The sequence below is a fragment of the Crinia signifera genome, chromosome 4 (genome assembly GCF_055691185.1).
Source record: "Crinia signifera chromosome 4, ASM5569118v1, whole genome shotgun sequence".
In the NCBI taxonomy this organism is placed as follows: domain Eukaryota; kingdom Metazoa; phylum Chordata; class Amphibia; order Anura; family Myobatrachidae; genus Crinia; species Crinia signifera.
In genome coordinates, this window is record NC_139220.1 from 276966398 (window position 1) to 276979759 (window position 13362).

Consider the following 13362-nt stretch of genomic DNA (forward strand, 5'->3'; position numbering starts at 1 on the left):
GCAAATACGTGTTTAATGCAAACTTCAACGTTTCGGGGCGCTGGTCCCCTTCGTCAGGATAAACACAAGGTGTCACACACAAGACGTTGAAGTTTGCATTAAACACGTATTTGCAGTGTTACTTCGTGTATCCAGTCTCTGAGTGCCGCTCGCAATATCTTTGTTGTATGCTAGTGGACCCAAGCGGCCACACCTGAAGGCACCAGAGCAAGTGAGTCCAGGGGGACAGCAGAGTGCCGGAGCCAGCACAGGATATATAGATATATCTATATATATATATATATATATATATATATATATATATATATATATATATATATATATATATCTCCTATATATTTGGCTACATCTGTCACTCAAAGTGGGTGTCTGTGTCTATAACGCTCTGTTCCTGGACTTTCCTCTTAATGTGTGATTGCCTTCATCTGTGCTGAACACCTTTCTGAGAAATTAACCTGTTTAAAACAGGTGATGGCAATCATACATTAAGGGGAAGTCTAGAAACAGCATTGTGTCCCTCCTGGAGAGGGTCATGTTGGGAGGTATGTGACAGAGAACCAGCCCAGTGAGCCCACAGACAGTGCCAGACACCCACTGCCTTCCCATGTTGCCCAGCACTGCTACTCCACAGCCACCAGGTGAGCGCCCCCTCCCGCGATTTGCGGCAAAACCTCCCCCCCCCCGTGCGCCCCCTCCCGCGATTCGCAGCAAAAACACCCGCTCCCCCGCGACCCCCCCTACCGCGATTCGCAGCAAAAACACCCCCGCGACCCCCCCTCCCGCGATTCGCTGCAAAACGAACCCCCCCACGACCCCTCCCGCAATTCGCGGCATAACCACCACCCCGCGACCCCCCCCTCCCGCGAATCGCGGCAAACCCTCCCCCGTGACTCCCCCCCCCCGATTCGCGGAAAAAACACCCCCCTGCGACCTCCCTCCCGCGATTCGCGGCAAAAAGAACCCCACCGCGACCCCCCCCTTGCACGATTGGCGGCACCTCCCCCCCCCCGCAATTCGCAGCAGCCCCAGGATTAAATGGCACATACAAAACACTGACATGGCTATGGTCGACAATGAAAAAGGTTGACATGAGTTTTTGAAGATTTATTTTTAATTTTTTCATATTCATTGTCATGTGTCGACATGGACACCAATGAAGTGGCACACTTATGTCAACATTTACATGTGTTGACCTTTCTGTGTTGATTTTTTTCTTGTGGCGATTCGCGTCACACCCCCCGCAACCCCCCCTCCGGCGATTCGCGGCACCCCCCCGCAACCCCCCCCCCTCCCGCAATTCGCGGCAACCCCCCACCGGAACCCCCATGAACCCCGCTCTCCCGCGATTCGCGGCACCCACCCCCCGCAACCCCCCCCCCTCCCGCAAATCGCGGCAGCCCCAGGATTAAATGGCACATGCAAAACACTGGCACGGCTATGGTCGACAATGAAAAAGGTTGACATGAGTTTTTGAAGATTTATTTCATTTTTTGAATGTTTTCATATTCATTGTCATGTGTCAACATGGACACCAATGAAGTGGCACACTTATGTCAACATTTACATGTGTTGACCTTTCTGTGTTGATTTTTTCTTGTGGCGATTCGCGTCACACCCCCCCGCAACCCCCCCTCCCACGATTCGCGGCACCCCCCGTGACCCCCCACCTCCCGCAATTCGCGGCAACCCCCCACCGGAACCCCTGTGAACCCCGCCCTCCCGCGGTTCGCGGCACCCAACCCCGCGACCCCCCCCTCCGGCAATTCGCGGCACCCCCCGTGATTCGCGGCAGCTCCAGAATTAAATTGCACATGGAAAACACTGACATGGCTATGGTCGACAATGAAAAAGGTTGACATGAGTTTTTGAAGTTTTTTTTTTTCATTTTTTGAATGTTTTCATATTCATTCTCATGTGTCGACATGGACACCAATGAAGTGCCACACTTATGTCAACATTTACATGTGTTGACCTTTCTGTGTTGATTTTTTCTAATGGCGATTTGCGTCACACCCCCCCCCCACTCCCGCGATTCACGGCACACACACACCTCCCCCGCGATTCTCGGCACCCCACCCCTTAACCCCCCCTCCCGTGATTCATGGCACACCCCCGCGACCCCCCCTCCCATGATACACCGCAACCCCCGCCCCGTAACCCCCCCTCCCGTGATTCGCGGCACCCACCCCCGCGACCCCCCCTCCCGCAATTCGCGGCACCCCCCACGATTCGCGGCAGCTCCAGAATTAAATTGCACATGGAAAAATAGGAATTTGGTACTCACCGATAATTCCCTTTCTCCGAATCCGAAGGGGACACTGAAGTACTACGCTGGGGATAGTGTGGTGTTATGGAGGAGTTGGCACTTTAAGAACTTGAAGTGTGGTGTGGCTCCTCCCCCTCTATCCCCCCCTCAGACTCCAGTCTTAGTTACTGTGCCCGAGAGGAGAAAAGAGACCAGGAAACCTCTGACAGAGAGAGAGAGAATGAAAACAAGACACCGAAACAAAAAATAAGTCAAAAGAACTTACATACAGACCATCGCATGCAACACAACCTGGCCACATGCGACCTGTAAAAACCCCTCCCTTACCAGAAGACCAGTGCCGGGAGGGCGCTCAGTGTCCCCTTCGGATTCGGAGAAAGGGAATTATCGGTGAGTACCAAATTCCTATTTTCTCCTTCATCCTCTGGGGACACTGAAGTACTACGCTAGGGACGTCCCAAAGCCATCCCCACGGGCGGGAAGGTGCTGGGCATCCTGAAGCACCGCGCGGCCAAACCTAGTAGAGGATGCCGCGAAGGTGTCAAACCTATAAAACTTAATAAAGGTATTGGGCCCAGACCAAGTGGCTGCCCTACATACCTGAGAAAGAGACACCCCCCTGGCCGCCGCCCAAGAAGGTCCCACCGAACGGGTGGAATGAGCCGAAACTCTAGTAGGCGGAGGCCGGGAGGCCTGAACATAAGCTTGTTTAATGGTTAGACAAATCCACCTGGCCAAAGTTTGCTTGGTAGCCGGCCAACCACGTTTTGCGGAACAGTATAGGACAAACAGAGAATCCGACTTCCTGAGATCCTTGGTTCTGTCCACATAAACCCGCAAAGTTCTGACCACATCCAGTGAAGCGAACTCTCCTGTCAAGGCCGGAACCACGATTGGCTGATTAAGATGATAAGCCGTCACCACCTTTGGCAAGTAATCCAATCTAGTCCGGAGTTCCGCCCTATCTGAGTGGAACACCAAATACGGAGAACGACATGAGAGAGCACTGAGGTCAGACACTCGTCTAGCCGATGCCAAAGCCAGTAAGATCACCGTCTTCCAGGTAAGTAAACGTAAATCAATAGATTCTAAAGGCTCAAACACCTCCGACTTGAGATAGTCCAGCACCAAAGGAAGATCCCAAGGTTCTTCCGGAGGTCTTACCGGAGGCTGCAGCCTTAGAACCCCATTCAAGAATGTTTGTATTTCCGGCATCAAGGCTAATCGCCTATGAAAGAAAACCGACAAGGCGGACACCTGGACCTTAAGGGACCCTAAACGAAGGCCCGCCTCAAACCCTGATTGCAGAAACCTCAACAATCGGGACAAAGAAAAAACAGCTGTAGGGCACTTGTGTCGTTCACACCACGACACATAAGCCTTCCAAATCCTGTAATAATGCCGGGAAGTAACCTCCTTCCTGGCTCTCATCATTGTGGGAATGACCTCTTTAGGTACCCCACGCCTACTCAGCAGCTCGGCCTCAACAGCCACGCCGTCAAACGCAGCTGCCTTAATTCTTGGTAGACGAATGGTCCCTGTTTCAATAGATCCTCTCTTTGAGGCAGTAGCCAGGGTTGATCTATCAGGAGCCCCTGAAGATCGGCAAACCAAGGCCGACGAGGCCAGTTTGGAGCAATGAAAATCACCGTTGCCTTCTCGCGCTTGATCCGTTTGAGTACTAACTGAATCAAGGGTAACGGAGGGAACACATAGATTAGATGGTAATTCCACTCTGCGGTCAGAGCATCCGTCGCCACTGCCTCCGGATCTCGTGACCTGGAACAATACTGAGCCACCTTGCAATTCCGTTTGGATGCCATCATGTCTATCTGAGGTAACCCCCAACGATTGACAATCTGGCCAAACACCTCCGGATGCAGAGCCCACTCCCCTGGGTGCACATCCTGGCGACTTAAGTAGTCCGCTTCCCAATTGTCCACCCCTGGAATGAACACCGCCGAGAAGGCCAGAGAATTCCTCTCCGCCCATTGAAGGATCGGGCGTACCTCCTGCATAGCTGCCCGACTGCGCGTTCCACCCTGTCTGTTGATATATGCCACAGCCGTGGCATTGTCCGACTGAATTCGGATCGGCTTCCCTCTGATGAACAGGTCCGCCTTGAGAAGAGCCAGACGGATAGCCCGAATCTCCAGAATATTTATCGGCAGCCTTGATTCCTGCGGAGACCAACGGCCCTGAAAGTGACGTCCCATCACAACCGCCCCCCAGCCCCTCAGGCTGGCATCCGTCGTGATGATAGTCCACTCCCAGACTCCGAACCGACGCCCCTCCAACAGATTGGCCGTGTGAAGCCACCAGTGAAGGGACAGCCGACTGCAGGGTGAAAGAATTACCGTCCTGTGCATGTGGACATGCGAACCCGACCACTGTCTCAACAGATCGAGTTGAAAAGTCCTGGAGTGGAAACGGCCGAAAGACAGAGCCTCGAAGGAGGCGACCATCTTGCCAAGCAACCGAATGCAAAGGTGCACCGACACCCTCCGAGGACGAAGCACCTGCTTCACCAAGTCCTGAATCGAGGCAATTTTCTCCAAGGGAAGGAAGACCCGCTGTACTTCTGTGTCCAGAATCAGTCCAAGAAACAAAATCCTTTGGGAAGGTACCATCTGGGATTTGCCATAGTTTAGAATCCAGCCATGCCGAATCAAGGTCTGACAAGTCACGTGAAGAGCCTGTTCCAGCTGACTCCTGGATCCGGCTTTTATCAACAAATCGTCCAGATACGGAACAATCTTGACTCCTAGTGTGTGGAGAAAGGCAACCATGACTGCCATTACCTTGGTAAAAAGGCGAGGCGCCGATGACAGGCCAAAGGGCAGAGTCCGAAATTGAAAATGTTGGTCCTTGATTGCGAACCGAAGGAACCTCTGGTGTAAGTCGTAAATGGGAATATGTAGATAGGCATCCTTGACGTCCAAGGATGCCAAATATTCCCCCGGTTCCAGACCTGCCACCACCGAGCGAAGCGACTCCATTTTGAATCTGTGGTACATAATGTACTCGTTCAGCTTCTTTAAATTTAAGATCGGCCTTACCGACCCGTCTGGTTTTGGAACCAGGAAAAGAGGAGAATAAAACCCCTCTTTGCGTTGATCGGTTGGGACATGCATTACCACGCCGGCTGATAACAACCGCTGAACTGCTTGGAGTAGTAACTGGGAGTCTTTTTCCGCATGCGGAAGACCCATCGTAAAAAACTGTTGAGGAGGAGAACCGGCAAACTCTAGTTTGTATCCCCGAGACACGACTGAGAGAACCCACTTGTCCTTGCAGGATTCTTCCCAGACCTGCCGGAAATCCAGAAGCCGCGCTCCTACTCTGGGATCCCCCAGGTAGGAGGGGAGGGCGTCATGCCGCGGGCTTTTCTGGCTGCTTGGCGTCTGCACGCCGGGAGCCAGGGTTCGCGGCGGAGGTGGCGGCGCCAAAGCCTCTACCTCTACCACGGCCCGAGGTAAAGGAACCTCTGGACTTACCTCTAAATTTCGGGGCCCCTCGAAAGGAGCGAAAAGCCGGACCCTGGTAAGGTTTTTTCGGAGGAGGCGCTGAGGAAGGGAGGAAGGTAGATTTACCCCCTGTCGCCTGAGCAATTAATCTATCCAGCTCTGGGCCCCCGTAAAGGGAAGAGCTTCCACTGCTTTTTTTATATCCGCCTCCGCCTGCCAAGACTTAAGCCACAAAGACCGTCTGGCTGTAATAGACAGAGCCGAGATCTCCCTGGCCGCCTCTCCAATATATGCCGCGGATTCCCGCATTTGATCAGCCAACTGAGCTAACTCCTCAGGAGGCCTCTGCTCCTCCAAGCCCCTGGACAAATCCTCTGCCCATTTCTCCATGGCCCTGCTGACCCAGGAGATAACAAAAATAGGACGCAAAGAAACCCCAGCCGTAGAAAAGATGTGCTTAAGCCCCGCCTCCAAACGCCTATCTGGCGCCTCCTTCAGGGCCACCGCTCCCGGAATGGGAAGCGCTGCCTTCTTTGAAAGCTTAGAGACGGAAGCGTCCGCTAACGGCGGGTTCTCCCATTTCGCCCTGGCTTCCGGGGCAAAAGGGTAAGACGCCTTAAAGCGCCTGGATAACTGAAACTTTTTCTCAGGCACTTTCCAAATGTCCAACAGAGGCTTCTCCAACTCTATGGACTCAGGAAAAGTTACCGCAGCTTTAACAGGACGGCCAAAAATAGAAACCGGAGCAGGAGGTTCTTGCTCAGCAACATTAAGAGTCACCTTAATAGCCTGAATCAAGGCCTCTAAACCTTGAGCCTCATCCTGAACACCCTGCTCTTCATCCACAGGTGCAAAGGTATAATCCAACACCTGACACTCCCCCTCCTCTAGAGGGTTAACTTCCTCCTCATCAGAGGTATCAATCCTCAAAACCAAAGGAGCACCCCTTTTTTTAGGTGGAGGGGGGGCGCTGGACTGTGTAGGCATAACGGTGGATTGTACCAGCGAATCCACTGACCTAATCAACTCTCTGGCCCATGAAGGCTCAGCAGAAGACATAGTAGACAGATGAGAATGTAAAATCTCCCTGTCCCTACGAGACGCTGCCAGCTCAGAAGCTAAGGTAGCTAACACACTTGTAACCCCTTCAGCATTAAGGAGAGCAGCTTGCTGTTGAACAGCCCCTCCTTTATAGCAATCCTTACACAGTGACACACCTTTCACATGTTGTGTAAATTGCTGATTACACTGAGTGCAGGTGAACAGCTTCTGAGAAGCCTTAGAGCCAGAAGCTTTTGATGCCATAATGCAATCCAATACAAACACTTTCACACAGCACACTCTAACACACAGATAGCAGTGTAAACCCAGCAGTGTAAAAGAAGGAAATACAATAGGGGGAGAGGAGCTTACCTTCCCCGAATTAGCCCACCAGAATACTCCAAGCGGGGACTCCTAAAAAGGAGAACCCCTTCACTCACCCAGCGCAGTGACACAGTCTGTCCAGTCTGGGATGAAAAACGCTTTGCTGTCCTGAAGCAGAAGGGCTCTGAAGAGGCACAACAAACAGAGGAAGGCAGCGTGGGCTATTAGGAAGGCAGCGTTTGCTGCACTGAGGATTTTTAACCTGGAGGAGACGCCCATGACACGCCTCCTCCTTCCTCCGTCCCAGCGCGCGCTGAGGACAGCGGCGCTGAGACACAGTCTGCCCCTCAGCTGGACCAGCGCGTGACTCTGATCCAGCAGTCACCCGGCGCCCAGCGCCCCAGTCCTGATCTCTCCGGCGGGTGACTAGCCAACGGAGCAGTAACACAAGCCGCGAGCGGCTGTGGCTGCTTCCCCACACCTAGAGTGCAGGCGGCTGAGGTCAGCAGCGTGCACCGCACGCAGTGCCGCTCTGACCTCCCAGAGAGCTTTATACACACTGCAGGCAGCCAGTCTAACACTCAGGCTGCCTGCACACTTCTATACAAAACAAAAAACGGACAACCAGAGACCCCTGCGGGAGCCTCTCGCCCAGGGATCCTACTCCTCCGGGCACTAAACTAAGACTGGAGTCTGAGGGGGGGATAGAGGGGGAGGAGCCACACCACACTTCAAGTTCTTAAAGTGCCAACTCCTCCATAACACCACACTATCCCCAGCGTAGTACTTCAGTGTCCCCAGAGGATGAAGGAGAAACACTGACATGGCTATGGTCGACAATGAAAAAGGTTGACATGAGTTTTTGAAGTTTTTTTTTTCATTTTTTGAATGTTTTCATATTCATTCTCATGTGTCGACATGGACACCAATGAAGTGCCACACTTATGTCAACATTTACATGTGTTGACCTTTCTGTGTTGATTTTTTCTTGTGGCGATTCGCATCACACCCCCCCCACCCCCCCCCGCAACCCCCACTCCCGCGATTCACGGCACACAAAACCCCCCCGCGATTCTCGGCACCCCACCCCGTGACCCCCCCCTCCCGTGATTCACGGCACACCCCCCGCGACCCCTCCTACCATGATTCGCCGCAACCCCCGCCCCCGTAACCCCCCTCCCGCGATTTGCGGCAACCCACCCCGCGACCCCCCTCCCGCGATTCTCTGCAATCCCTCCCCTCCTGCGATTCGCAGCATCCACCCCCCCCACAACCCCCCCTCCTGCAATTCACGGCACCCCCCGCGACCCCCCCTCCTGCAATTCGCGGCACCCTCCGCGACCCCCCCTCCCGCGATTCGCGGACACCTAAGTTGCAATACAGGGCATCTTTCATACAATTCTAACCATATTTCTCATATACAAACGTTCACAAATTAAGGGGGCGCAGCCCCTTACGACGGTGTGAAGAGCGCCCGTAGGGCGCGATGAATCACCTAGTATATATATATATATATATATATATATAGATCTATAGATCTATATATATAGCTTGGAGGGGGTAGAGGGGGGAAGCTGTCCCCGGGTGCTGTGAGGGTAGAGGGGGGAAGCTGTCCCCGGGTGCTGTGGGGGTAGAGGGGGGAAGCTGTCCCCGGGTGCTGTGGGGGTAGAGGGGGGAAGCTGTCCCCGGGTGCTGTGAGGGTAGAGGGGGGAAGCTGTCCCCGGGTGCTGTGGGGGTAGAGGGGGGAAGCTGTCCCCAGGTGCTGTGAGGAGGAGGGGGGTCCCTGCGGCTACTGAGGGGAGAGGGGGTACCTGTCAGCCTGACACTATGATTGCCGGCGCTGCCGCTGCTGTATCTCCCCCCGGCGGCCGGTCCTTGCGGCGGTTGGACAGTCAGTGTCGGCGGTCCCTCTGGCGCAGGGGAAATAATAGTACTATTTCCGCCGGGGGGAGATACAGCAGTGGCAGCGCCGTGTCAGGCTGGCCGCTGACAGGTACCCCATCTCCCCTCAGTAGCCGCAGGGACCCCCCTCCTCCCGCAGCACCTGGGGACAGCTTCCCCAGCGCTGCACGCTGTGAACCCGCTGCGGGTGCCTGGACCCGCAGCGGGACCATTTACACCGCCATTTACACGGGTCCCATCCGGGTTCTACCCAGGTCAAGACCTGGGTAGAGGACCCGTGTAAATGGACACGGATACCCCCCATTTACACCGCCGAGGATCCGGGTCTGACCCGCCGCTGACCTGGATTTTTCGGCGGTGTAAAAGGGGTATTAATGATTGCCGCTTTAAAAAAACCTGGAGATTTCTTACCAAAGCTCTCACTTTCTGGATCTCTCATCCTATTAAATCTCACCCATGGTTTTCTTTTTAGATTTCAGGGTGAGGTTTTTTTCTGTGTGAACTATCTAATATTTGCAATTATTTGCATTTATCTCTTATATAACATACGCTTTTCAAATGTTATTGAAATCGGAATCCATCCATCGGGGCAGATGTATTAAGCCTGATAAAGTGGTGATAAAGAGGAAGGCGATAACACACCAGCCAATCAGCTGTGTTTGAGAAATGACACTTAGGAGTTAATTGGCTGGCGGGTTATCACTTCCGCTTTATCACTTTACCAAGATTAATACACCTGCCCCATTGTGAGCAATGACAGCAGAACTCACTTTTATACCTAGATTATGTAATGCCATTTGTACATTTCTTAACATCACTTGGGCATTATGGGGGTTATTCAGGTTGGTTTGTGAAAGCAAACTCCTTTAATGGAAAGCCGCATGTGACATCAGCCGCCCCCCTGCATTCCCAGGGGAACGCCCAGCTGTTTCATGGGGACGCCTATAAAACACTGGACATTCCCCTGCTCCGAGCTGGTGCCCACCACCCCAGGGTGCCTAGGCGCACAGTTTGGGAACCACTGCAGGGGCAAACGCAGGATTTTCGGAAGGGGGTTTCCAGAGAGGGGCGGAGCAAAGCACGGAGATGGACACTTAGGTGACCCAGTATATGCCGGGTCAGTTATATAGATAGACCACAGCAGGGTAGACCCCTGGGCATAGCAATGTATTGGGTCCCCTAACGATCATCCAGCGGTAGTGGTGGTGGGTGCTATGAGTGAAAGCTTTGATGTCCCGCGGGTGGTAGGGGGTATTATATTAACCGCTCAGCATGTAGGACCTGGATCAGTAATTTCCACTAATTACCCCTTTACTGCACAGATGGTGGGAGAAGGGGGCATTGGGCTGAATGAAGGGGCCCTGATACATAACTTCCAGGGTGGTAGAGGATGTTTAATACGCAGAGGAGGGGTGTATAGTGGAGTGGGCTTATTATTCATAATTTTCTGGTGGGAGGGCAGCTTGCTTGACTGCAGGTATCTCCAGTTCCCGGAAATAGATTTCTTAGATGTTAATGGAATTAAAAACTAGAGAATCCCACCTACCAAATGGTACTTGGAACTAGGGGATCAGAGTTCAGGAGGTAGAGCAATCTGCCAACGAGTATATAAAACTACATACCAGGTGTGTGGAGCTGGAGCAGTAACCAGCTGCTGGAAGGCTGATATCTCTGGTTCTGGGAAGAGTAGAGACACGCTACTAGTGTCCATCAAAGGGGGAGAGTCCCAGCTTTCGGAATATACCCTCAGAAAAAATATACATACCAGAGACACGTCCTATGGTATAAATGAGATATATACACTGCAGACTGCGTTCTATATACTGATATACAGACTAGAGACACGTCCTATGGTATAAATGAGATATATACACTGGGGACTGCGTGTCCATCAAAGGGGGAGAGTCCCAGCTTTTGGAAAATACCACCAGAAAAACTCTATGTCAGAAAGAACCTGAAATATCTGACTGGGAAGAGCAAGTAACAGGCTTGGATGGGGACCACTGCTTTGAAGTCAGATATCTCCGGTTCCCAAGGGACGATTTTTAAAATTCTTGTACCCATGGAAAAAGGGGACCCTCAGCTTTCAGTCTAGGGCCATTAGACTTCTGGGGGGGGGGGGGGTTCTGGGTACTCAGAAACCCCCCTGCCTGCGCCACTGTACTGCACTAACCTTTTTTAAGTGAAGCCTAGCCCAATCCCCTTCCCCCACAGTCTAACTCTAACCTCACTATATACTGCCTAAACCTAACCCCCGAGGCACGCTTGGTCATGGAAAACAGGAGCACTGGCTGACTATAACAATAACTTTATTTACTATTGATAAGATTGCAAAGATTGCAGGGGTGGATTTAGGGGTGTGGGCGCCCCTAGTCACAACAATATCGGCAGCCCCCCCCACCTAATTGTATTATTTTTTATTGATTAGGTATAATTAGGTATAAGCTCTCATTTCATTATAGCCAATTTAATAGAATAAAACAAAAAGCCACTAATGGTGACACTTTTTGTTATTATGCATACATATTTACTTTGTAGGATAGCTTACAGGGGCAGTATCTGCTTGTCCTTTTGATTTACACTATATTCAAGATGGAATATGGTACAGTACAGTGGGAATATTTTGCAGCTACTGGTACAATTCAGGCTGACCGTACCATCAGTGCCGCCCCCAAACATGTGCCGTCCATAGGCACGTACCTAATGGGAAGTTCGGCACCGTAAGATTGTGCTTGGAATGCCAATGTATCCTGACCAAAGCATGGATAGAGGGAGGGCAAGAAGAGATATCTTGTTATTTTAGAAACACATCCACTGATAAAACAAGCCATTGCACATTGCTATATATCTGCATGCACAGAGCAGCGACCAGATATCCCCTACACCCTTGCTACTACTTAGCAATAAAATCTGCAGCACATATTATAGTTCCAATGCATCTTTTATTGGATTAGTACCGCACATACTGTAACACAACATGGCACGCCTGCCACATACACCCACAGGCCAACCTCTTAAAAATGTTTCAATGACTATACATTTTTACTTACACAGTACTCATACCCCAGACATTGTGTAGTACATCACAAAGCACTCCCACAGCACATCACAGCATCCCTTGCATCCAGCCATACTTCACACAGCACCCATGCACCCTGCAGCACATTTCCCAACACCCCCCGCATTCTAGAACATGTCACACAGCACCCCCAGCATCCTGCAGGACATCACCACATCACACAGTACCCCATGCGCCCCGCAGCACACAACACAGTACCACCTCATGCATCATATCACTGCATGCACTTTACAGTACCCCATAGCACATCACCAGTACCCCACACTTGCCTAACTTACCCTCTCCATGAGGGAGAAAATGCTCTGGACTTCCCTGGTAATGTATGATTGCCATCACCAGTGGGGAGCTAGGTAAAGGTGTTTCACCACAGGTGCTGGCAATCCTACATTACCAGGGAAATCCAGGAACAGAGCATTTTCTCCCTCATGGAGATGGGTCAGGTAGGCAACTATGCAGCACCCTAATAATCCTACAACTCACACAGCTGCAGCAGTCCGTGCGCCTAAAGCCCCCCATCCATTCTGCAGAACACTACACAACCCCCTACTCTACAGTCTGTGGCACATCACTAGCACCCCATGCATCATGTTTCCTGAAGCATATATTACATTATTAGCAGCATCCTGCAGCATATTACGCAGAACAAGCACATTACACACACATATATTTGCTTACATTATAATATTCCTCCCCTTTACTACATTACAATCCACATTACTAAAACAATTCTGCCTGGAGTGTCTCACACCGATGTCACCGGGAGAGTCACATGATAAACCAATGACGCCACGCCCAGTCCGATCACATGACTGCAGTGTATCGTCTAATGGAGAGTCCACCAGCTGAACACGCCTCCTCTGCAGTCTGATAGGGTCATGGGAAAAATCCTAGCACTATGATTGGTTGAGACCGGGAGCCGTCCTGGGGAGCTGTGTCACCTCCTGGAACTGGAGGTACCGAGACTTCCTGCATCTGACCTGTCTGTATTTATTCACAGCGCCTCTGTGTGACCCTTTTACCGGGGAGAAGGTAACAGTAATGAGTATCTATCTATCTATCTATCTATCTATCTATCTATCTATCTATCTATCTATCTATCTATCTATCTATCTATCCTGTACCAGAAAAGAACATTGCAAGAGTCATAATTAAAATGGAAGATCCCATTGTGTGTGTGTGTGTGTGTGTGTGTGTGTGTGTGTGTGTGTGTTCCATGCTAAGAATGAATCAGTGTATTTGCTAGTACTCAGGCATTGGGAAGTGTCTGAGCCTTCACTACCTGG

The 13362-nt window shown here is 51.6% G+C and overlaps 1 protein-coding gene across 1 annotated transcript in view; it reads left to right on the forward strand.

The window, feature by feature from the left end:
* The first annotated feature begins 12953 nt into the window (after positions 1–12953).
* Positions 12954–13362, forward strand: part of RNF181 (ring finger protein 181) — a 28942-nt gene continuing 28533 nt past the window's right edge. Inside the window, exon 1 of the mRNA XM_083184644.1 lies at positions 12954–13108. The gene's annotated coding sequence lies outside the window, so the exon portion shown is untranslated. The remainder of the gene's footprint in view (positions 13109–13362) is intronic.